Source organism: Hypanus sabinus, chromosome 22, assembly GCF_030144855.1.
Source record: "Hypanus sabinus isolate sHypSab1 chromosome 22, sHypSab1.hap1, whole genome shotgun sequence".
NCBI classification, from domain to species: Eukaryota; Metazoa; Chordata; class Chondrichthyes; order Myliobatiformes; family Dasyatidae; genus Hypanus; species Hypanus sabinus.
Window position 1 is genome coordinate 7,785,784 of NC_082727.1, and position 24,861 is coordinate 7,810,644.

The following is a 24,861-nucleotide window of genomic DNA, read 5'->3' on the forward strand; positions in this document are numbered from 1 at the left end:
GTACACAACATCCACTGGCTTACCCTCGTCTAACATCCCTGTTACACCCTCAAAAAACTCCAACAGATTAGTCAAGCATGATTTGCCCTTGGTAAATCCATGCTGGCTCGGCCTAATTCTATTACTGCCATCAAGATGTGCCACTATTTCGTCCTTAATAATGGACTCAAGCATCTTCCCCACAACTGACGTTAGGCTAACAGGGCGATAGTTCTCTGTTTTCTCCTTCCCTCCCTTCTTGAAAAGTGGGATAACATTAGCCACTCTCCAATCCTCAGGAACTGATCCTGAATCTAAGGAACATTGGAAAATGATTACCAATGCATCCGCAATTTCCTGAGCCACCTCTTTTAGAACCCTCGGATGCAGACCATCTGGACCCGGGGATTTATTAGCCTTCAGTCCTACCAGTCTACTCATCACAGTTTCTTTCCTAATGTCAATCTGTCTCAATTCCTCTGATATCTTATGACCCTGGCCCATCCATACATCTGGGAGATTGCTAGTGTCCTCCCTGGTGAAGACAGATCTAAAGCATTAAATTCTGTTGCCATTTCCCTGTTTCCCATAACAATTTCTCCCAATTCATTCTTCAAGGGGCCAACATTGTTCTTAACTATCTTCTTTCTCTTCACATAGCTAAAAAAGCTTTTGCTATCCCCTTTTATATTCCTGGCTAGAATGAGCTCATACCTGATTTTTTCTCTCCGTATTGCTTTTTTAGTCAAGGTCTGCTGTTCCTTAAAACTTTCCCAATCATCTGTATTCCCACTCATCTTAGCCCTGTCATACTTCTTTTTCTTTAATGCTATACAATCTCTGACTTCCTTTGTCAACCACTGTGGCCCCTTCCCCCTCTTTGAATCCTTCCTTCTCATTGGAATGAACTGCTTTTGCATCTTTTGTATTATCCCCAAGAATATCTGCCACTGCTGATCCACTGTCTTTCCTGCTAGGGCATCCGCCCATTTAACTTTGGCCAGCTCTTCCCTCATGGCTCCGTAGTCTCCTTTATTTAATTGCAACACTGTCACCTCTGATCTGCCCTTATCCCTCTCAAATTGTAGATAAAAACTTATCATGTTATGATCACTACTTCCTAATGGCTCCTTTACTTCAAGATCACTTATCAATTCCTGTTCATTACACATCACCAAGTCCAAAATAGCCTCGTTCCTGGTTGGCTCAAGCACAAGCTGTTCCAAAAATACATCCCTTAGACACTCCACAAACTCCCTATCCTGGGGTCCAGCACCTACCTGATTCTCCCAGTCCACCTGCATGTTGAAATCTCCCATAACGACTGCATTACCTTTAGCACATGCCAATGTTAACTCCCTAATCAACTTGTACCCAATATCCACGCTACTGTTTGGGGACCTGTACACAACACCCATTAGGGTCTTTTTACCCTTACTGTTCCTCAGCTCAATCCACACAGACTCTACTTCCCCTGTTCCCAAGTCACCTCTTGCTAAGGACTGAATCTCATTCCTCACCAACAGGGCCACCCCACCCCCTCTTCCCATATTTCTGTCTCTACGATAGCACGTATACCCTGGTACACTCAATTCCCAGGCCTGATCCCCTTGCAGCCATGATTCCGTTATCCCAACAATATCGTAGTTCCCCATTTTCATCTGAGCTTCAAGCTCATCTGTCTTATTTCTGACACTACGCGCATTCAAGTGTAGAATTCTTAGCCCATTCCTCCTCTCTTTGCTTAAAACACTGTCTATTGTACCTAACCCAGCTCCTTGAACTTCCATTGGGCTAATTGCACCTTGAATTTTGATGACCTTCTCAAGATCACCCAAACCTTCTACACATTTAACCCCATGCTCCTTCTGACCAACCCTCTGTACATGTAACTTTTCCAACATATGTTCTGTCTCACCTTTCTCCTTTACACAATTAATATTTGGAAAACGTGTATTCCCCACCTGTCCCTTATCCTTCATCATATCATCTTCTCTCGTAATCTGGATTCCTGCCCCCTGCACATCTCGTTTAAACCCCCCCCCCCCCCGAGCAGCACTGGCAAACATTCCTGCAAGAATGTTAGTACCCCTCCAGTTCAGATGTAGACTGTCCCTTCGAAACAGATCCCAACGTCCCTGGAACAAAGACCAATTATCCAAAAACCTGAACCCTTCCTTCCTGCACCATGCTCTCAGCCTCGTATTAATGTGCATAATCATTCTATTCTTCGCCTCACTCGCACGTGGCACAGGTAGCAATCCTGAGATTGTCACCCTGGAGGTCCTGCCTTTCAGCTTCACTCCTAACTCCCTGAACTCGCTAAGCAGCACCCCCTCACTCACCTTACCTACATCGTTGGTCCCTACATGGACCACTACATCTGGGTTCATGCCCTCACTCTCAAGAATAGCCTGCACCCGATCTGAGATGGCCCGGACCCTGGCACCAGGGAGGCAACATACCATCCGAGACTCCTGATCTGCCCCACAAAATCTCCTATCTGCCCCCCTGACTATAGAATCCCCTAAAACTATCGCTCTCTTCTCTTCCCTCCTCCCCTTTCTAGTTGAGGGTTCAACCTCTGTGCCAGAGGCAGGACCACTACAACTCATTCCCAGTAGGTCATCCCCATCAACAGTATCCAGTACGGTATACTTATTGTTAATGGGAATGGCCGCAGGGGTGCTCTGCTCTCTCTGCCTGCTCCCACTGCCTCTCTGGACCGTCACCCATCTGCCTACTTCTTGGATTTTTGGTGTTCAGAACTTCGGTTCAGAAGTTCTGGACTCTCCTCCAATAATCGATCGTGCTCACCGTGTCTCTCGCTATCATTCTGATTCAGATAAACCACGGCGGCATGTAATTCTCCGGATCCATTACCCTCATATCAAAGAGCGATTGATTCGAGCGGCTCGGAAAAAGGGTATGATTAACTTTCAAGAATTCAAATTTCGTATTTTGGAAGATTATAGCCCTGAAGTTTTAAGGGCAAGAATGGCTTTTAGACCGGTTATGTCTAAATTTCACCAGGAAGGCTACAAGCAAGCGCTGTTATTTCCAGCATATCTGAGAGTTACTTCTGAAGACGGAACTGTTCGGCTGTTTAAATCTCCAGCGGATGCTCAAAGTTTTTTGGAACAATGACACTCTATCGGATTGACTTAGTCTATAAATTTCGATCTCTTACAGAATGATGGGGTTTTTTTTAGGTATGGCTGACATGTATTTTTTATATATTGTAAAAGTTCTCTTTTTTTTGGTTTATTCTGATTTTATTATTTTTTTATATTTTATTAATCTATTAACCTTGAAAATAACTGATTAGGGTTCCTTTTTTAAAGTTTGTATAAGCTTTTTTTATATTTTTAATATTTAAATATTAAGATTTTTTAAATAATAAAATGATGTTTCTTCTTCCTGACAGACTCTAGTGCTTGGAACGTCATATCCGTTTTGATGAGTTTGAAAGTTTTAAACTTTCATTTAAAATACTAATTTAGTAGTATTTATTTATGGGTTTTATCAATTTAATTTTTTTAACCCTTTTGTTTTTTATATATATATATATAAAATACTAATTTTATATTTTAACTTTTGTTATATTAACCCTTTCTTATAATATGGGTTGTTTGTATTTTTTTTGTCTGAGTTGCCGTCCTGAGACACGGGGGTAATTTTAGTATTAGATTGCCTGCTTGCCTCTTTTTGGCTTTTTTCCTGGGGTTTCGAGGGTGGAGGGAGGGGGATTTTTCTTTTTCTTTTTTTTTCTTTTTGCTTGCTTTTTGCATAGTTTTATTTCATGGGCCTATATGAAACTACAAAAATGGTTGCAGTGCTGTGACTTCCGGTTTCTCCTTGAACTCACCTCCTTCTTCCGGGTTCATGAGTTCACTTTTTTTTTAAACTTATGTGTTAACTGCAATAAACATTGTCAATATGGATAGGATTATTAATTTTGTTTCTTGGAATACTAATGGTTTAAATCATCCGATCAAACGGAAAAAAATATTCAAAGTATTCCATAGAATGAATGCTAATGTTATTTTTGTGCAGGAGACTCATGTAAGGAAGGTGGATAGTCAACGTTTTTTTTAGGTTTTGGAAGGGACAACAGTATCACGCAAATTCGCAAGCCAAAGTAAGAGGTGTTTCTATTTTTATAGACTCATCAACTTCTTTTATACATCATGAAACAATTTCAGATCCACAAGGTAGATTTTTGCTTATTACTGGTCTACTTTTTAATCAAAAAGTTGTTTTAGTTAACGTTTATGCTCCAAATACTGATTGTCCTGAATTTTTTAAATGCTTATTTACATCCTTTCCTAATCTGAATCAATATAGACTGGTAATGGGTGGGGATTTTAACTGTTGTGTAAACCCTGTAATGGATAGATCCAAGCCTACCCAAACTCTTCCGAATAAATCGGCTTCTCTTATTAACTCTTTTATGATTGATTCAGCTATTTGTGAAATTTGGCGTTTTCTACACCCTAATGACAAAGAGTTTTCATAATTTTCCCATGTTTATCATAATTGCTGAAGAATTGATTACTTTTTCATTGATCACCATTTACTCACAGACATTACTGATTGTAAATATGACTGTATTACCATACCTGATCATGCACCTCTGAAGTTATCTATTATAATAATGGATTCATATATCAATGCTAAATTTTGGAGGTTTAATCCTATTTTATTGCAGGATTTAGACTTTGCTAACTTTATTAAACAACAAATTGATTTGTTTTACGCAACAAATTCTACAGTAGAGATCTCTAGTGGAATTTTGTGGGATACTTTTAAGGCATATATTCGTGGACAGATTATTTCATACTCTGCTGGAGTTAGGAAATGAACTAATTCTAAAATATTAACATTAGTTGATAAAATCAAAGCAATTGATAAAATTTATTCAATGACCCCTAGTAAAGAACTTTATAAAAAAAGAGTGGAACTTCAAATGGAACATAGTTTATTATTATCCTCTTCAATTGAAAGTCAGTTAATTAAATCAAAAACTCAATTCTATCTGCATGGAGATAAGTCTGGTAAATTATTGGCTAACCAATTGAAAATTGTTTCGGATAAATGACAGATTACTAGAATTCGTAAACAAGATGGTTCTCTGACGATCGACCACAAAGAGATAAATAGAGCCTTTCAAGATTTTTATAACTCCTTATATCAATCAGAATTCACTCAGGACTCTTCTATAATAAATGAATTTTTAAGGAAATTGAATATTCCAAAAGTAACTGTTGAGGATAACGTAATTTTAGATACACCTATTACGGAGTCTGAAATAGAAAAGGCTATTTTTTCAATGAATTCTGGTAAAGCTTCTGGTCCAGATGGTTTTCCTGTAGAATTTTTTAAATCTTTTTCTCTTATACTTTCTCCTTGGCTTTGTAAAATTTTTGAAGATGTATTAAGTGTAGGTAAATTACCACAATCTTTTTATGAAGCTTCTATTTCTTTAATTCTTAAAAAAGATAACGACCCTACTGAATGTGCATCCTATCGAGCTATAATCTTATTAAATACGGATTTTAAGATTTTCAGTAAAATTTTGGCTATTAGATTAGAAAATATATTACCTTGAATTATTTCTGAAGATCAGACTGGATTTATTAAAAATAGCTATTCATCTTTTAACATTAGAAAATTAATTAATATTATTTATACTTCTTCATCTAAAATACCAGAATGTGTTATTTCTTTAGATGCTGAAAAAGCATTTGACAGAGTTGAATGGCCATATTTATTTACTACAATGCAACAATTTAATTTTAGTTCAAAATTTATATCATGGATTAAATTAATATACCATAAACCTTTAGCTTCGGTTTTTACCAATAATCAAAGATCCCCTTTTTTTCAGCTATTTCGTGGTACAAGGCAAGGTTGCCTTTTAAGTCCTTTACTATTTGACATTGCTTTAGAACCGTTGGCTATAGCTATTCGTGAATCACCTAATATTCGGGGTATTACCGGTGGGGAGAAGACGTATAAAGTATCATTATACGCTGATGATTTGTTATTATATATATTTGACCCTGAAAAATCTATCCCTGCTATTTCGTCTTTGCTTGCTCAATTTAGTAATTTTTCCGGTTATAAATTGAATTTTAACAAGAGTGGACTATTTCCATTAAATATGCAAGTTCCAATTTATAAACATTTACCATATAAAATTGTTACAGATTATTTTACTTACCTAGGTATTAAAATTACTAAAAACATAAAGATTTATTTAAGGTTAACTTTTTACCTTTAATTGATCAAATTAAGCAACTTGCTATTAGGTGGTCTCCACTATCTTTGTCATTGGTTGGTAGAGTTAATGCTATTAAGATGATGATACTACCTAAATTCTTATATTTATTTTAAGCATTACCAATTTTTATTCCTAAAGCTTTTTTTGATGCTATTGACTCTAAAATATCTTCTTACTTGTGGCAGAACAAAAATCCTAGATTGGGTAAAAAATATTTACAGAAGCCTAAGAAGGAGGGCGGCTTGGCTTTACCAAACTTAAGATTTTACTATTGGGCAGTCAATATACGGTATTTAATATTCTGGACACAAGAATGGACTATAGCTACTTGCCCACAATGGGTAAATTTGGAATGTAAATCTGTGCAAGATTTTTCACTGATTTCAATCTCAGGATCTTCACTTCCTTTTTCTTTATTCAAATTGAATAAACAGATAACTAATCCTATAGTCAGATATACATTACGAATTTGGTTTCAATTTCATAAATTCTTTGGTTTGAATAAATTTATTTTATCATGTCCTATAATATCTAATTATTTTTTCGGCCTTCATCTATGGATCAAGCTTTTCTTATATGGAAAACAAAAGGTATAACATGTTTTTGTGATCTGTTTCTGGATGATAAAATTATGTCCTTTGAACAGCTATCTAATAAATATAATTTACCGAAAACCGATTTTTTTAGATATTTGCAAGTTAGAAATTTTTTGTATAATGAGTTACAGTCTTTTTCGAAAGAATGTCCATTGGACATTACAGATAGAATTTTAGCCCTTAATCCTTATCAAAAGGGTTTAGTAGCCATCATTTATAAGATGATCATGAATTTACAGTTAGATGTATCAGAAAAAATTAAGAAGGAATGGCAAGAAGAGTTGCATTGTCTTATATCTACTGAGCAATGGGAAAAAATTTTATTATTGGTAAATTTGTCCTCTATTTGTGCTAAACATGCCATAATACAATTTAAGGTTGTACATAGAGCTCATATATCTAAGGATAAACTGGCTCGATTTTATTCTCATCTTAACTCAACCTGCGATAGATGTCATTCTGATGTTGCTTCATTGACTCATATGTTCTGGTCTTGTCCTTGTTTACAAAATTATTGGAAAGATATTTTCAGTATTATTTCAAAAGTCTTAAATATTAATTTTCAACCCCATCCTCTTACTGCAATTTTCGGTTTACCAATGACGGATAATAATCGTTTATCTGCTTCATCTCAATGAATGATTGCATTTGTTACATTAATGGCTAGAAGATCTATTTTATTGAATTGGAAAGAAATTAATCCTCCAACTGTACTTCAGTGGTTTTCTCAAACTATTTCTTGTTTGAGTTTAGAAAAAATTAGAAGTGTGGTTTTTGATCCTTCAGTTAAATTTGAAGAAACTTGGAGACCTTTTATTCAACATTTTCACATGAGTTGAATTGTCTTTTCCTAAACCTTACTTATATTATCCTTAATCAATTGGATGGAGGTTCAGAGTTATTGGCACTACTGTATATGTACTTAATATTATTCAATGGTCCATGTTGGTTAGTGTTTTATTTTTGCTTTTTTTTTCTCTCTTTTTTCTTGGGGTTTTTCTTTTTTTTTCTCTTTTTACTTCTTTGTTCATTATTGTTCTGGGTTTGAGAGGTTATATATTTTTATTATTACATATCTGAATGTCTATTTAAACTATTAATTATGTACTCTCAAACATTTTGTATTCATGTTTCATTTATGTTTGTTTAAAACTAATAAAAAGATTTAAAAAGAAAAGAAAAAGGTTCTGGGTTTTCATGAAATGGTAAAATCGGGTGACCCCCCGATGGCAAAGATGTGCATGAAGGGCGTATAGCTGGTCGAGCTGTGCGCTAGCACACGTTCCCCGGGATAGGGCATCGGGGGGCTCATTGAGTCTGCCAGGCCGGTACAGGATGTCATAGTTGTAGGTGGAGAGTTCTATTCCCCACCACAAAATCTTATCATTTTTGATTTTGCCCTGCTGTTGGTTGCTGAACATGAATGCAACCGAGCGCTGGTCGGTCAGCAAGGTAAACCTTTTGCCGGCGAGATAGTGCCTGCAGTGCCAAATAGCTTCCATGGTGGCCTGGGCTTCTTTCTCCACCGCTGAGTGCCGAAGTTCAGAGCCTTGAAGGGTACGAGAAAAGAATGCTACTGGCCTGCCTTCCTGATTGAGGGTAGCAGCCAGTGCGAAATCGGAGGCATCACTCTCTACTTGGAAGGGAATGGTCTCGTCCACCGCATGCTTTGTTGCTTTGGCAATGTCCCCTTTAATGCAGCTGAAGGCCGCGCAGGCCTCAGCAGAGAGGGGAAAAGTGGTAGACTTGACCAGGGGGCGGGCCTTGTCTGCGTAATGGGGGACCCATTGGGCGTAATAGGAAAAAGAACCCAGGCACCGTCTGAGGGCTCTGAGGGTGGTTGGAAGAGGGAGTTCTAACAGGGGGTGCATACGGTCGGGATCAGGGCCAATGACCCCGTTTTCCACAACATACCCAAGGATAGCGAGTCGGGTGGTTCTGAACACACACTTGTCCCTGTTATAAGTAAGGTTCAGAGCTGCGGCCACTTGGAGAAATCGTTGGAGGTTGGCGTCGTGATCCGACCAGTCGCGACCACAGATGGTGATGTTATCCAGATAGGGAAATGTAGCCTCCAGTCAGTACTGGTCCACCATCCGGTCCATTTCCCTCTGGAAGACAGAGACACCATTTGTGACACCGAAGGGGACGCGCAGGAAGTGATAGAGCCTGCCGCCCGCCTCAAAGGCGGTGTAGGGGCGGTCCTCTGGGTGGATGGGGAGCTGGTGATAAGCGGATTTCAGATCTATTGTCGAGTACACCTTGTACTGAGCTATCTGGTTGACCATATCCGTGATGCGGGGTAGGGGGTTCGGGTCAAGCTGCGTGAACCTATTGATGGTTTGACTATAGTCCACCACCATCCTATCTTTCTGCCCAGTCCGAACAACAACCGCCTGGGCCCTCCAAGGACTTGTGCTTGGCTCAGTGAACCCCTCCCTGAGCAGCCGCTGTACCTCTGACTGAATGAAGACCCTGTCCCCTGCGCTGTACCTCCTGCTTTTAGTTGCCTCAGGTTTACCGTCGGGGGTCCGGTTGGCGAACAGCGATGGGGGAGGGACCTTGAGGGTGGAGAGGCTGCAAGTGGTGTCGGTAGTGCAGCTGTCGGCATGGTGCTGGGTGGGACGTATGGTTCGGTGTGTGTGCGCGGTCAGTAGCGGGGTATATGGCGAAGTCCCACCAAACTGAGGATTCCTGACAGTGAGTGGCAGGAGGGGCCCGTCATATGCCATAGTCACACTTTCGAGATGGCTCTGGAAGTCCAGCCCCAATAGCACAGGTGCGCACAGTTGAGAAGTTGAGGCATGACCAGTAGCGCAAAGTTCCGATATTCTGTGCCCTGCACCACCAATGTCGCTACACAACCCACCCGGATGTCTGTGGAATACGACCAAGAAGCCAAGGTGATCCTCTGACTTACCGGCCGTGTCACAAGTCCACAGCGTTGTACCGTGTCAGGGTCAATAAAACTCTCAGTGCTGCCTGTGTCAAACAGGCAGCTAGTCCTGTGCCCCTCCACCAGGATGTCCATCATTGACCTTGCAAGCTGGTGTGGGGCGCTTTGGTTGAGGGTTACGGTGGCCAGAGTTGAACTGCCGTCTTGGTGCCCGGTAAACACCGGCGGGTCGGGGGCGGAGCATGCTGACGCCGACAAAGATGGCCGCCCACATCCGGGCATGCAAGATGGCAGCCCCCATGTCTCACCCGCAGCGCTGCACGACGCTTGTAGTTTAGACTTACAGACCTTGGCAAAATGGCCCCGCTCTCCGCAGCTGGAGCAGGTCACTTCTTGTGCCGGGCAGCGTTTTTGGGGGTGCTTTATGACTCCGCAGAAACAACACAGTGCGGGCTTTTGACGGGCCGCTGCCGTGGTCGGGTTCAGGGCGTTCGTGGAATTGCAACTGGCAGCGGCGTTGGCAAATTCACTCACGGGAACCGACGGGGAATCGCATGACTGGACAGTGTCGGCGTTGTGCAGAGCAGCTTCCAGCGTATCGGCTGTCTCGATCGCCGAGCGTAAGGTAAGATCGGCTTTTTCCAGCAACCTCTGACGCACGTACACTGACCTCAGCCCTGTAACGAAGGCATCTCTTACCAGGAGCTCCGCATGCTGTTTCGCCGTGAGCGTTTTGCAGTCACAATTTCAGATGAGTGTCTGTAGGGCTCGGAGAAACTCGGCGCCCGATTCTCCAGGCCACTGTCAGCTAAACGATGTCTTGCATAGACGGTGTTCACCGGCCGCAGGTACTGTCTTTTGAGGGCGTCCAGTGCCCCTTCATAGGTCGACAGGTCCCTGGTAAATGAATAAATTTTTGGGGTGACCCTCGAGAGGAGAATTCTGTGCATAACGGCGGGGTCAGTCGCACAAACCTCCTCCAAGTATGATGGGAAGCATGCAAGCCAGAGTTCAAAGGCAAGAGCTGCTTCAGGGTCTTGGGTGTCCAAATCCAATCTTTCTGGACGTAAAACGCTTTCCATGTTTTAAAACTTCCAGTCAATAAAATTGATGCACCATCAATAACTCACTCTGAGACGTAAAGGCGAGATATCGGCTTTTATTGACTGGAAGAAGGAACAAGCAGTGAGTGACCACCATACTACATCCTGGAGACTGAGAGGCCAGGCTCAGGCCTTGATCGCCTTTATACAGGGGTCTGTGGGAGGAGCCACAGGAGCAGTCCGCAGGGGACATGTCCAGACAGGTATATGTAGTTCACCACACAGTAGCTGACCACCATACTACATCCTGGAGACTGAGGGCTGGGCTCAGGCCTTGATCGCCTTTATTCAGGGGTCTGTGGGAGGAGCCACGGTCAGTGGGAGGGGCCACAGGAGCAGTCAGCAGGGGTGTGTCCAGACAGGTATACGTAGTTCACCACAGGGGGAAAGTTTTGTTGTGGCGCTGGGTATGATTCAGGCAGAGCTGATTCAGTTAACTGGGTTTGCTTTTTCCACCGCTGTCTTTGTTCAATGCTTGGCCCTCTTTGGAGTTCAGACTTGACAATGTTTAGCCCCGTGGACTGCTCGGGCCTCTTTGTACTCCACCCTGGTGGGTTCTGGTCACTCTCTGAGCGCTGCAGCTGGGAAGGAGCTGCTCCCACCTGTTTTTTATTTTAAACTGAAAAGCCCAAATGATGCACAGGTATGGGCTGTTAAAGTGCAATGTCTTCACTAAGTGGTTTCAACTGTGACATTAGGCCTACATGAGTCTTTTTCATCCAACCTTTACACTCACAGGACATTTCTCTAACTGTGACAGCGAGGGCAGACCCAGCTGGCTTCTGTTTATTCTTTTTCTCCACTTCAACTGCAGATGCATTGTTTAGTTTCTCTAATAGAATCCTATCTGAGGTCTGGGATTTAAAAGGTACAGTGTGTAAAAACATACTCTGCACTAAGGCTGGATCATATTTCAGACCAGGCTCTGCTTCTGGCGAGGCAAACAGTACTTTTGACTTTAGGTCAAGAACACATATTTAGAAACTTCGTGGCATCTCTCATTGTGTTGAGCTTCTGCTGTCAGTTGCTTATACAGTTCAGTTGCCCCTTTTTTCCCCCGATAATGTCAGCAAAGGATCTGTCTAAGGGTACGTAAGTTTTTAGTGTGATTTACCCTCAAGATAACTGTACAGCTGGAGCCCAGTCATAATCGTTCTATCTCTGCATCAGATAGCCTCTCGGATGCTTTCTATCTAGTGAACAAGGCGGGAAAATAACAACTTGTTTTTCTGACCACCAGGCTCACCAACCTAACCATATATTTTAAAGTCTTTGCGCCATGCTGGTAGGACAATTTACCTCTGAACTAACCACTGCAAATTGCTTGAGCTCATTCTGTTAGGAGGTGACCTTTGTATTGAACTGCAGTTTACTGAAATTTCCCTGTTTTCTTCCTCCGTTTCATTAGCCACAGCAGATATAACAACTCATTCACCTTGTCTCTAACCTGCAGAAGTTCAAACATGCCACTGTCCACCAGATTTCCCAGCTCCTCTCTTTCCAGACGGTGACTTATTGGGAATACGAGAGACGAATGTGTTTCCTTAGCTATAGACTCTCATGGGAGAAGGAAGCTACTACCAGCTTGTCTTTGGGTAATTCACAAACTTTCTCACTAATTTTATCTTGGAGATTCCCAAGAACACCCATTTTCTTTTCCCCTTTGCAGTGCTATGAGTTATTGTGGTGACTGTAAGATTACCTGCTGCTGACTGGATTTTGCAGCCTCTAGCATTCACTGTACCTCAAGTGCGTGCACTGATCCATCAGCTCTCAGCCTCACCTTCACCTCAATCCTCTGCCTCACCTTTACCTCAATCCTCTGCCTCACCTTTACCTCAATCCACTGCCTCACCCTCAACTCAATCCACTACCTCACTTTCACCTCAATCCATTGCCTCACCTTCACCTCAATCAACTGCCTCACCTTTACCTCAATCAACTGCCTCACCCTCACCTCAATCCACCCCCTCATTCTGCTGCTGCTCTAGGCGATTAGGAAAAGGCTTGGAGCAGCTTGGATGAACTCAGTCTGGGAAGTAGGTGGTCCATCTGAACACCCAATCTCAGCAGAGCCTCCAAAATTTTGGAGTACTCCGAGAAAGGATATGGCAAATGAAATAGAGATACACAATGTTCATGCAACAGTCACTTTGTGGAGTGAGTGAGTACACCGTGTACTACCCCTCCACAGGCACACTTGCAGGCATGATCAATCCGTCAAGGGCTGAAGATTAAATGCAAGCCCTTACAAGTCAATGACAGATTCAGTGCTCAATATTCCAAAAGAATACCGCACATACAGATTCTCAGAATGTTCAACTAAACACATTTTCATGTTTTTCAAGTAATATCCATTTCCTTTTCTCGACATGAAATGATATTCACATGAAATAAATTATTTAACTTTTTCAAAAATTATTTGAACAATTATTTATAACAAAATTGAACAGATTTCAATCTTGTCACAAATGCATGATTTTTCATTAAGATGATGATGTATGCATTGAGAAATTCTCATGAAATTTTCTGAATATTATCTGCAGTCTACCACTACTACAGGATTTGTACATCTTGGACAGAGAGGTGGGCTGCAAAAATTATCGCGGACACTACCCATGCAGCAAATTGCCTTTTCCAAAAGCATTATAGGGCAATTGAGACTATAACTTCACACTATTTAAAACACATTTCCATCCTCCCAGTAGTTTATCTGATCATCTATTCTAGTTAGCCCTCTATGTCTCTCTCTCCCTCTCTCTTTCTCTCTCTCTCTCTCCCCCCCCCCCTCTCTCTTTCCACCCCCACATGCAGTTCTTTATCCCTTATATTTGCTGAATGTTGTTTTTGTTGCATGTCATGCCGACACATCATAGCAAATTCGGAATGTATGTAAATATATATGGCGAATAAAGTTCAAACCTCAAAGTAAATTTATTATCAAAGTACATATATGTCACCAGACACTACCCTGGATTAATTTTCACAGTAGAACAAAGAGACACAATAGAATCAATAAAAAACTACATAGAAGCACTGACTAACAACACGGTAGCGTAATGGTTAGCACAATGCTTTATAGTACAGGTGACTAGGGTTCAATTCCTGCCACTAAGTAATTTGCTTGCTCTTCCTGTGACTGACTGGGTTTCTTGCGGGTGCTCTAGCTTCCTCCCACAGTCCAAAGATGTACAGGTTGGTAGGTTAATTGGTCAATGTGAATTGTTCTGTGATTAAGCTAGGTTTAAATTGTGGGATTGCTGAGTGATGCAGCACAAAGGGCTAGAGGGGCTTATTCTGCAGCATATCTCAATAAAATAAAACCAATGTGTAAAAAAAGACAAACTGTGAAAATACAAAAACAAACAAATAGTAAATAAATAATACCGAGATTATGAGCTGGAGAGACCTTGAAAGTGTTGGTTGTAGTCAGAGATCATTTCGATGTTGAGGTGAGTGAAGGTATCCATGCTGATGACTGAAGGGTGATAACTGTTCCTGAACATGGCAGTGGATCTCCTTCCTGACTGCAGCATGGCCTGGATGGTCGGGATCTCTGATGGTGGGTTATGCTTTCTTGTGGCAGTGTTTCTTGTAGATGTGCTCACAAGTGGAGAGGGATTTCCCTTTGCAGGGCTGGGCTGGATCCAACACTTTTTGCAGGCTTTTCTGCTCTTGGGCTTTGTTGTTTCCAGGCCAGACTGGGAGGCAAAGCTGATCATTGATCCTTAATTCTGATCCTTGACTCTTCATCTTTGATCTGAAACATTAACTTTCTAGAGATGTTGACTAATTTTCTGTACATTTTCATCATTTTACGTTTTTATTTCATCTGGTATGGTAACAAAATCAATTGACAATTCAAAATAAGACAAGATAAAAGAGGAATTCATAGTTTGAAAAGTGATTCAAGCAAAGGCAAATCTGGATTGGATGGTATACATGTCACAGATAGGAACAGCAGCAAACAAGCAGAATTTTAAATAAATATGCTAATCAAAAACTTCAACATTGACAGACAATTACTCTTACAGAGTAACACACAGAAAGAGCTGGAAGAACTCAACGTGTCAGGCAAAATCACATGTGTTACTCTGGATTTCTAGTATCTGAATAATCTCTTGTGTTTATAATTATTTTTACTTATTGTTTGATTATGAATTAATCAGACTTCTACTTGTGAAAATTCACATAGGTACTATTAACAGAGTGCAATGTCTTTAGTTACAATGTTATTAGGTGTGAACACTACACTAATAGATTATCCTAGTCCAACCACGTAGATGCTTTGGCCAAGAAGACACACCAGTGCCTCTGCTTTCTAAGAAGGCTAAGGAAATTTGATGTAATTAATGATCCTCACCAATGGTACCTCTGCAAACATAGAAAGCATTCTACCCAGAGGTATCACAGCTTTCGATGGCAATGGCTCTGTCCAAGACCACAACAAATTGCAGTGTGGACAAGGTTCAGTCTATCAGGCAAACCACCCTTCTCTCCATGGAATCTTGTACATCTAATCTGTGCTTGTACACACTGGAATTAAGGAGATTGAGAGAGGAGCTGATTGCAACATATAAGAATATTAAGGGATTGGACAAGATAGAGGCAGGAAATATGTTCCAGATGCTGGGAGAGTCCAGTACCAGAGGGCGTGGTTTGAGAATAAGGGGTAGGTCATTTAGGACAGAGTTAAGGAAAAACTTCTTCTCCCAGAGAGTTGTGGGGGTCTGGAATGCACTGCCTCGGAAGGCAGTGGAGGCCAATTCTCTGGATGCTTTCAAGAAGGAGCTAGATAGGTATGTTATGGATAGGGGAATCAAGGGATATGGGGACAAGGCAGGAACCGGGTATTGATAGTAGTTGATCAGCCATGATGAATGGCGGTGCAGGCTCGAAGGGCCAAATGGTCTACTTCTGCACCTATTGTCTATTGTCTATTGAATCTACCCACACTTCTCAGGAGAGCAGCTACCCACCCTGGAATTTTCTCTTCTCCCCTCTCTATAAGGAGGAACATACAAAAGCTTGAAAACAAGCATTATTATGCTGAAGAATAGTTATTATCCTGCTGTTTTAAGACTCTTGAATACAACTCTTCCAGGATAAAAATGAACTCTTGACCTCACAATGTACCTAGACATGGCCCTTGATCCTTACTGTCTACTTGCACTGCAATCTCTCTGTGACTCAAATATTACACTCTGCTTATAATTATTGCTTTCCCTTGTACTACCCCAATTACTTACAGTTTGAAATTATCTGTACGGATGACATGCAAAACAACGTTTTTCACTATTTCTTGGTACATATGACAATGGAAAACCATTTACTGATTTCCAATTGAAATGAAGATATTTTCTGGGGAGATTTTGTAGACTTTACAGCAAATAGAACTCAGACAACAATAGATAGCACCCCAGCATTGTAACAATCTAGGAAACAGGGTGATTCAGGGTACTGTGGCTTCTGGAACACAAACCAAATTGCTGGAGGAGGTCAGTCAGCATCCGTAGAGGAAAGGGAATGGTAAAAGTTTCAAAAGCACCACCAATGAAGGAATACACTCAGTGGCCATTGTATTAGTTACACCTGCTCAGTACATATATCTAATCACCCAAACAGACAGTATGGCAGCAACTCAATGCATTAAAGCATGCAGACATGGTCAAGAGGTTCTGCTTTTGTTCAGACCAAACATCAGAATGGAGAAGAAATATGATCTAAGTGATCTAAGTGACTGTAGAATGATTGTTGGTGCCAGACAGGGTGGTTTGAGTATCTCAGAAACTGCTGATCTTCTGGGATTTTTGTGCACAACGGTCTCTTGAATTTACAGAGAATAGTGTGATAAACAAATGAAAACATCCAGTGAACAACAGTTTTGTGAGCGAAAATGCCTTGTAAATGAGAGAAGAGGAAAAGAATAGCCCTTAACTCAGCAGTGGAGTTATCAGGGCACCATCATGACGGTGTTTCCGTAGCAGGCTATTCTTATTTTTACGAGGCCGAGTTGCCAGCTCGACGCTCAACCCGACTTGGATTTGAACTCGGGAACCTTCGCTCCAGAGTCCGGCGCTGATATTATTGCGCCACCAAGCGGGACTGTAACTGAGAGAGGTCAGAGGAAAATGGCCAGACTGATTCAAACTGACAGGAAGGTGACAGTAACTCAAATAATGACACATTACAACAATGGTGTGCAAAAAAGCAATTTTCAATGCACAACACATTAAACCTTCAAATAGTTGGGGTACAGCAGCACATGACCACAAATACCCACACAGTACCCACTTTATTAAGGTATACAATAGGAACCTAATAAAGTGGCCACTGAGTGTATATGCTGAGTTAATTGGGGAAAGGTTCCCCAGTTGTTCTGGTGAGGTCTCTCCTATTACCTGCAAACTTGCTGTCTTTCCTTTCCCTCCACCTCTTATACCATCTTCTTCCCCCTTTCTTTCCAGTACTGATGAAGGGTCAAAGCTCAAAAAATTGACTGTTTATTCCTAAATATGGATGCTATCTAACATACTCCAACATTTTGCGAGTATTACAACCAAGATGATCAATTGAAGTCTTGAAGAAATTTGCAATCAAGACCCCCAAAGACACAGTGTTGTATAAGATCTAGGAACAGACATTGAAAAGATGGACAGAATTTGACTAGACCAAAGAAATGAAACCATTCCACAATCATAGCAATGTGTTTCTATGTGAACAATGGTGTATCAAATGGAGTCAAAGAGGGCTAAAAGTTCCTTCTTAAAGAGGAAAGAACTCGACCAAGGTTCAAACTGAGCGCACAGGAAGTTTTAAGATGTTTTGTTAGTTGGCTTATTTAGACAATTACTTTATATTATGGATTAGTTAGAGTTACAGGAACACGGCACATAAAAACTTTTTCACAGTCATAGAAAAGTTCCAAATACATGCATAGGCTATTGATGAGTAAAGAGAATAATAATTTCCTTGAGTTATTGACAGTCAGTGAATTAAAATGTTCTATAACTATAGGTGAATTGAACTTTATATGTATGTGTTATGAACTGTATCACTTACTAAGGAATTGTGAATGGAATTGTCTGCAGCAGTGACTTTATAACTTATATTGAAACACTACTTAGCAAGTTTCTTGCTGAAGCACATGAACTCTTCATGAAAGAGGATTGAAAGACACACTTGAGCCCTGTTGAGCTGAGTTTGAGTTCTAGAGATGAAATTAAACATTTGGGTCACCAAGATACAAATCAAAGAGAAAGTCATTTCAAACAAAATATGAGCTGGTTAAGGTCTGGGAATCAATAAATATTGTTGGAACTAGAAACCAAACCCAAAATGATCCCAGCTGGAGTTGAATTAAGTCTGAATAACAAACCACTTGATCATAAAAGTATTGTCTAAACTTCAAGAATGAAGCACCAGATCCAAGCAATTCTGACATAGAAGCGCAACATTCAATATGTTCTGATCCAGAAGTAAATAGTCCAAAAAGTTGATTCAACATCAAAACCTGCAAATGGATTAGGAAGATTTCAAAAGTCAGTCAGTTTATAAGATTTGTAGTTGTTCACTGGCCTGATATGGAACCAGCAATCCTCAAAAAGGGAAAAACCTACAAAAAGTAGTGTATACAGCCCAGACCATCACAAGAAGAGCCCTCCACTGAGTACATCTATGTGGAGCACTGTCACAAGAAAATAGCATCCATCATTTGGAATTGCAGAAATTAATCGAAAGAAAAACATACAAGTCCAGGAAAACTTGTCTGCTTTGTTTTACATTACTGAGGCAGACACATGGGATTTGCTCGTGTAATGACGTATGCCATTCATGTGATTTTACATATAGCCCATAATGAATTATGTAAACAAACAAAGAGCACTTAATAAAACAATATATTTACATTATTACTCAAATATTAGTGAAATGTGAAATACACAACAGTATATACCATTGTTTACCACATTTCTGTAAACATTATATCACTTCAAACCTTTCAGAGACAGCCAACCACACAGCTCCCCCAATATGTACCAAGCTAATTTCTGTGTGGAGGAGATAAAGCAAGAACAAGAATTCTCACCACTTCTGCTTCCTGCACTGGGCACAAAAATAGTGGTGGGAGGAAAGGGTGCCAATGAATCAAGAACAGAGGCCGAACTCGCTGCCAGATCCTTATTGGCTCCCTTCTGCTTGTTCAAGGAGCTCCACATTGTCCTCCAGCTTGTGCATGTTCTGTGTTGCTTCCTGAATGAGCAAAGTGGCAGCTGGAATATAATATAGGAATTTGCATGATCGTGTGCCTTAGAAGGAATAAAGGTAAAGATTGTTTTAATATTTGAGAGTGTCAAAAGTGCCAGAAAGAGTTGATTTTACTAAGAAGGTGCTTAGGAAGATGAAAGGTCTGAAAGCATATGAATCAGATCGATGCACGTTGTTTGCATTTGTTGTAAATGTCGGTAGATGATTTTCAGAAAGCCAGTGCCACAAATGAGACTGCTTAACAAGATAAGAGCACATGGTGGATTTTTTTGAAGAAATAATAAATATGATAGGCAAAGGAGAATCAGTGGATGTTGTGCATTTGGATTCTCAGAGGGCCTTTGACAAGGCTTAACAAGTTAAAGCCCCATGGTTTTACAGGAAAAATAGTAGTTTGGATAGAATTGGCTGACTGGCAGGAGGCAAAAAGTGGGATTACTGGTGGCCATCTCTGGTTGGCTGCTTGTGAGTAGTGGTAGTTTGTAGTGGTCAGTGTTGGGACTGCTTTTCTTTATGTTAAATGTCAATGATTTGGATGATGGAAATAATGGGTTTGTGGCCAAATCTGTGGATGACATGAAAACAGGTGGAGGGGAGGGTAGTGTTGAGGAAGCAGGGAGTCTGCAGAAGGACTTAGATTAGGAGAATGTGCGAAGAAGTTGTAGATAGAATATAATTACGGGAAGTATATGATTGTGCACTTTGGTAGAAGGAAAGTGTTTTTCTGAACACTGAGCTCCGAGTTGAAAAGGGACTTGGGAGTCCTTGTGCAGCATTCCCTGAAGGTTAACTTGCAGGTTGATCCAGATAAGAGGAAGGCAAATGCAATGTTAGCATTCATTTTGAGAGGACTAGAATATAAAAGAAAGGATGTAATGCTGAAGCTTTATAAGGCATTGATCAGACTGCAGTTGAAATATTGTTAGCTTTTTTTTTGGCCCTTTGTGGATATGCTGGCATTGGAGTGGGTGCAGAGGCAGGAGAGTGGGGCTGAGAGAGAAAATAAATCAGCTGAAATGGAATGGCAGAACAGTTTCAATGGGCCAAATGGTGTAATTCTGTTTCTATGTCTTATAGTCTTATGGTCCTTAATATAACAGTACCTGACTGGTGAAGGGTTTCTGCTCTTTCAATGGATTTGCCCCTTCTCTCTTAAAAATTAATTTTACTTTCGGCTTGTTCTTTCAAGAAAGTTATATTTCAGTTTTATACAAAAAGAAAATACTTCAGATGTGGGAAATTTAAAATGAAAGCAGAATGTGCTGGAATTTCTCCAAAAGCACCTTTGGAGATGAAAACAAAATTAACCTTTCATCAAAACATGTTAACTTGCCATTGAAAAATATTTGCATATCACCAATGCAATAGCTGCATTAAACCGCAGGTGTTATAAATTGTAATTACTTCATCAAAGTGTCGCTATTAAAAATTCTTTGTTATAGTTAAGAATGATACAACAGTAAGTTTAATTAATAAGCTGAAAATAGCCATTTCAAATCAAAATATTAATCACAGCATCAATCATCTCCGATTTTAACCCGCAGAATTATCTAAACTAAATTATACAGAATTAGTGCAAAATACACAAACAGCTGAAGAAACACAGCAAGTATCAGTGGAAGGGAATAAATAATTGATGTTTTGGGCCAAGATTCTTCATCAGGACTGGAAAGAAAGGGGATGGAAGCCTGAAGAACAACATTGGGGTGTAAAGGAGTGCAAACTGACATGTGATAGGTGAGACCAGGTGAGTGGGAAAGTAGATGGGTGGGGAAAGGAGATGAAGTAAGAAGCTGGGAGGTGCTGACTGAAAGATCTTAGCCTGAAACCTCAGCTCATTATTCCTCTCCATTAATGCTGCCTACTATGCTAAGTTCTTCCAAGATTCTGTGTGTTTTAAGCTGGGGGTTGATAAAGTGGAAGAGATAAAAGGGCTGAAGAAGAAACAATGGCATGGAAGAGGACAATGGGTCATGGAAGAAAGAGGAGGAGGGGAACTAGTGAGAAGTGGTGAGGGCAGGTGAGAAGAAGAGGAGAGGAAGGACGGTAACTAAAATGGGGAACGGAGAAAGAGAAAGGGGGGAGTGGGGAGTGATTACCATTCTTATTAGACTTAGGCACTGTGGTGAGTCCCATTGTATATTAAAAGTCCAGCTTACTTTTTGGAGCTTTCCCCAAGTCCCACAAACAAGAGCAGGGTGACATTGCAGTTCAAGTGCCTCACAGCTTGAGTCAGCTCTCCAGCAAGGATTGATATGGTCAGGTTGTGGATGAAACACCATACTTTCAGAGACATTATCTGCTGCAACCCACCTGCTTACAGCATTAAAGCAGGCCCTTTCATCCATCTATTCTGTGTCAAATCATTTGAACTGCCTACTCCCATTAACCTTCACCCGAGTCATGGCCCTCCATACCCCTACCATCCACGTACCAATCTAAACTTCTCATAAATGTTGAAATCGACCTTACATGCACCACTTGCGCTGACACTCTCAATCCTCTAAATGAAGAAGTTTCCCCTCATGTTCTCCTTAAACTTTTCACCTTTCACCCTCAACCCATGACCTTTAGCTGTAATCCCACCCAGCCTCAGTGGAAGAAGCATATTTTTATTTACCCTATCTATACACCTTACTTGTTCATACCTGCCTTTACCTGCTGGGTGCCTCCTTTTTTTTCTTAACCAAGGCCCCAATATCCCTTAGCATCTTTACCTTTTATTCTGACAGGCAAATACAAGCTTTGTACTCTCAGAATTCAACCCTAGCTTAAATATAGGACAATTTGCATTGACTAATTAACCTACTAACTTAATACTTAGTCTTTAGTATGTGGGAGGAAACCAGAGCACCTGGAGGAAACACACATCGTCATGGGCAGAACATACAAACTCTTTACAGACAGTATCAGAACTGAACTCCAAGCTCCAGCAGCCTGACCTGTAAAAGCACCATGCTAACTGCTACACTGCTGTGGCATCCTATTGTAATTTAACAATTTACCAAAATGAGCAAATGGCATTTAACTTATTAAATGTGTGACTTTAAAGGCCTTGATTAAATTACTCCTGAAATGTCAAGGAAGATTGCTTTTTTTTATTTCCAGTATTTGTTTAAAACTGAGGATTATCTTATCCTAGTATAGCAGTTGCAATGTTATATACAAAAGAAAGGCAATTTTTATTCGTATCCTTTTGATAAGGTTGTGTGATTATTTTAGCAACTGCATATTTTAATAATTTTAGATGCCTAAAATAACGCTGTTACATAAATGTGAATAATAGCCCATTTTCTGAGGGGTAAACAGTAAGTGAAGACATGGTGGACGTGCAGTCGTGCTTGAGGAAAGGAGGCCTGGTGGGAAGTGTTTCTTTGGGGAGTGAGCTCCTCCTGTTTCTCTAAAAGTAATTGGGTGTTGAAGACAGTGTAATGCATGATGATCACTGGGAGATAAGTCAAGACATTTAATTTCCTTTGTCTGTTGTGCTACTTAGTGTGTCTTTGGTGCTCAAGCTATTTTGGCTAGAAATTTAACCTTTTGAATAAATGTTCATGCATACTATAATTACATGCAGTGTTAGTGTCATTTATGAAGACAAAACCACAGGAGCTGGAGTCATATTTTTCTCCACTCATGAAGACCAAAGACCTCCAAGTAACTCACTTTTATTTGCAGGATAAATCCCTCTATGAATACACTAATCTTTAATGTCATGGTTAATATAATCCAAAGCAACATTTCTAGTGGGATAGATGCTAATGGGCATGTAGCAGTTAGTCTGATGCTATTACAGTGCAGGGCATTCTGGAGTTCAAAGTTTGTTTCCACCGCTCTGTAAGAAGTTTGTAAGTTCTTCCTGTGATCACGTGGGTTTCCTCCGGGTGCTCCGTTTTCTTCTCACAGTCCAAATTTGTACCAGTTAGTAGGTTAATTGGTCATTGTAAATTGTCTTGTAATCAGACTAGTGTTAAGTAGTTGGGTTGCTGGCACTGTTGGGCCAGGAGTACCTGTTCCATGCAGTATCTCTTCAAGAAAAAAAATTAAATATGTTGCATGCAGCCCCAGTGTGCTTTGCCCAACATGGGATATAGAGATTGCAATGGGAAGTGTATTAGAAGCAAAGAAATAATCTTGAACTTGTGGAATACAGCAGCAGGCAAGAGAAGTTGAGTATACTCCTTGGTCTTCTAATCATTATTCCTGTGATACTGTGAGCCTGAGGACCCACATCACCTGGTTCAGGGACAGTTATTGCCCTTCAACTGTCAGGTTCCTGAACTGAGTGGATAATTTCTCCCACACCGACTGAACTGACCCCACAACCTATAGACTCACTATCAAGGACTCTACAACTTACATTCTCAGTATCATTCATTTATTTGTTACTGTTATTAGTATTACTATTATTATTTGTATTTGCAAAGTTTGTTTTCCTTTGCACATTGGTTGTCTGTCAATCTTTGTGTGTAGTTTTTCATGGATTCTATTGTACTCCTTTCTTCTACTGTGAATGAACACAAGAAAATGAATCAGAGTAGTATATGGTAGCATATATGTACTTTGATAATAAATTTACTTAGAATGTTTTGAACTTTGAACTCAGAGATCCTTTTTATTTTGTGGCAAGGACATATATTGAGGACAAGATCTCTAGTGAATAAAAGACTGATCAGCTGCCTTCTCACAGAACAGACAGATCTATGAATGGCTGCAAGGTCTACGTTCTGCTACAAATTTCAGAAGGAGATATTTTCTGCTGTGTTTTCCCTGCTTACTGAGGAAGTCAAACACTGACAGTGGTGAAATAGATTTTTCTATATTTTGCTTGTTTGCTAAAAATAATTCGAATAGATACTTTCACATCCCTCATTTCAGTTCTTTAGGGTTTAGGCAAATCTCATTATTAGATAAGAGGGTATGAGGACAAGTATAAATATTCTGCAACCATAGTAACACTAGTGATTGGGAACATGAAGTGGCCATTATCCCAGTTAGACTTTCTCCCAATCATCTGATTTCTTATCCAATTGGATGACAGTTGGAGGGCTAGTGAATTGAGAATCACTTATTTTGTTCCTGGTAGCTAAGAAAATAATTGTGATCTTTGTTACAAATAATATTGAAAAAATCATTGCTACTATTGATCATCATCATTATGTACTGTGTCCATAATGTGGGCAATCACAGTCTTTCCATGACCATGATTGTTTTTGACAATTTTTTTCTACAGAAGTAGTTTGCCATTTCCTTCTTCTGGGCAGTGTCTTTACAAGATGGGTGACCCCAGCCATTATCAATACTGTTCAGAGATTGTCTGCCTGGTGTCAGTGGTTGTGCAACTAGCACGCGATGTGCACCAGCTGCCCATATAACCATCCACCAATTGTCCGCATGGCTTCACATGACCTTAATCAGGAGCGTGGGAGGGAGGTGGTAAGCAGGTGCCCCAAGGGTGACCTGTAGGCTAGTAGAGAGAAGGAGCACCTTATACCTCCTTTGGTAGAGATGTATCTCTAGCAACTGCTTGACAGGAAGTTCAGAGACCTCAGCCTTGACTCTGCCTTGTGCAGCTGGATCCTGGACTTCCTGTCAGATCACCAACAGGTGGTAAGAGTGGGCTCCCTCACCTCCACCCCTCTGACCCTCAACACAGGAGCCCATCAGGGCTGTGTACTAAGCCTCCTCCTTTATTCCCTGTATATCCATGACTGTGTCACCACCCACAGCTCTAAT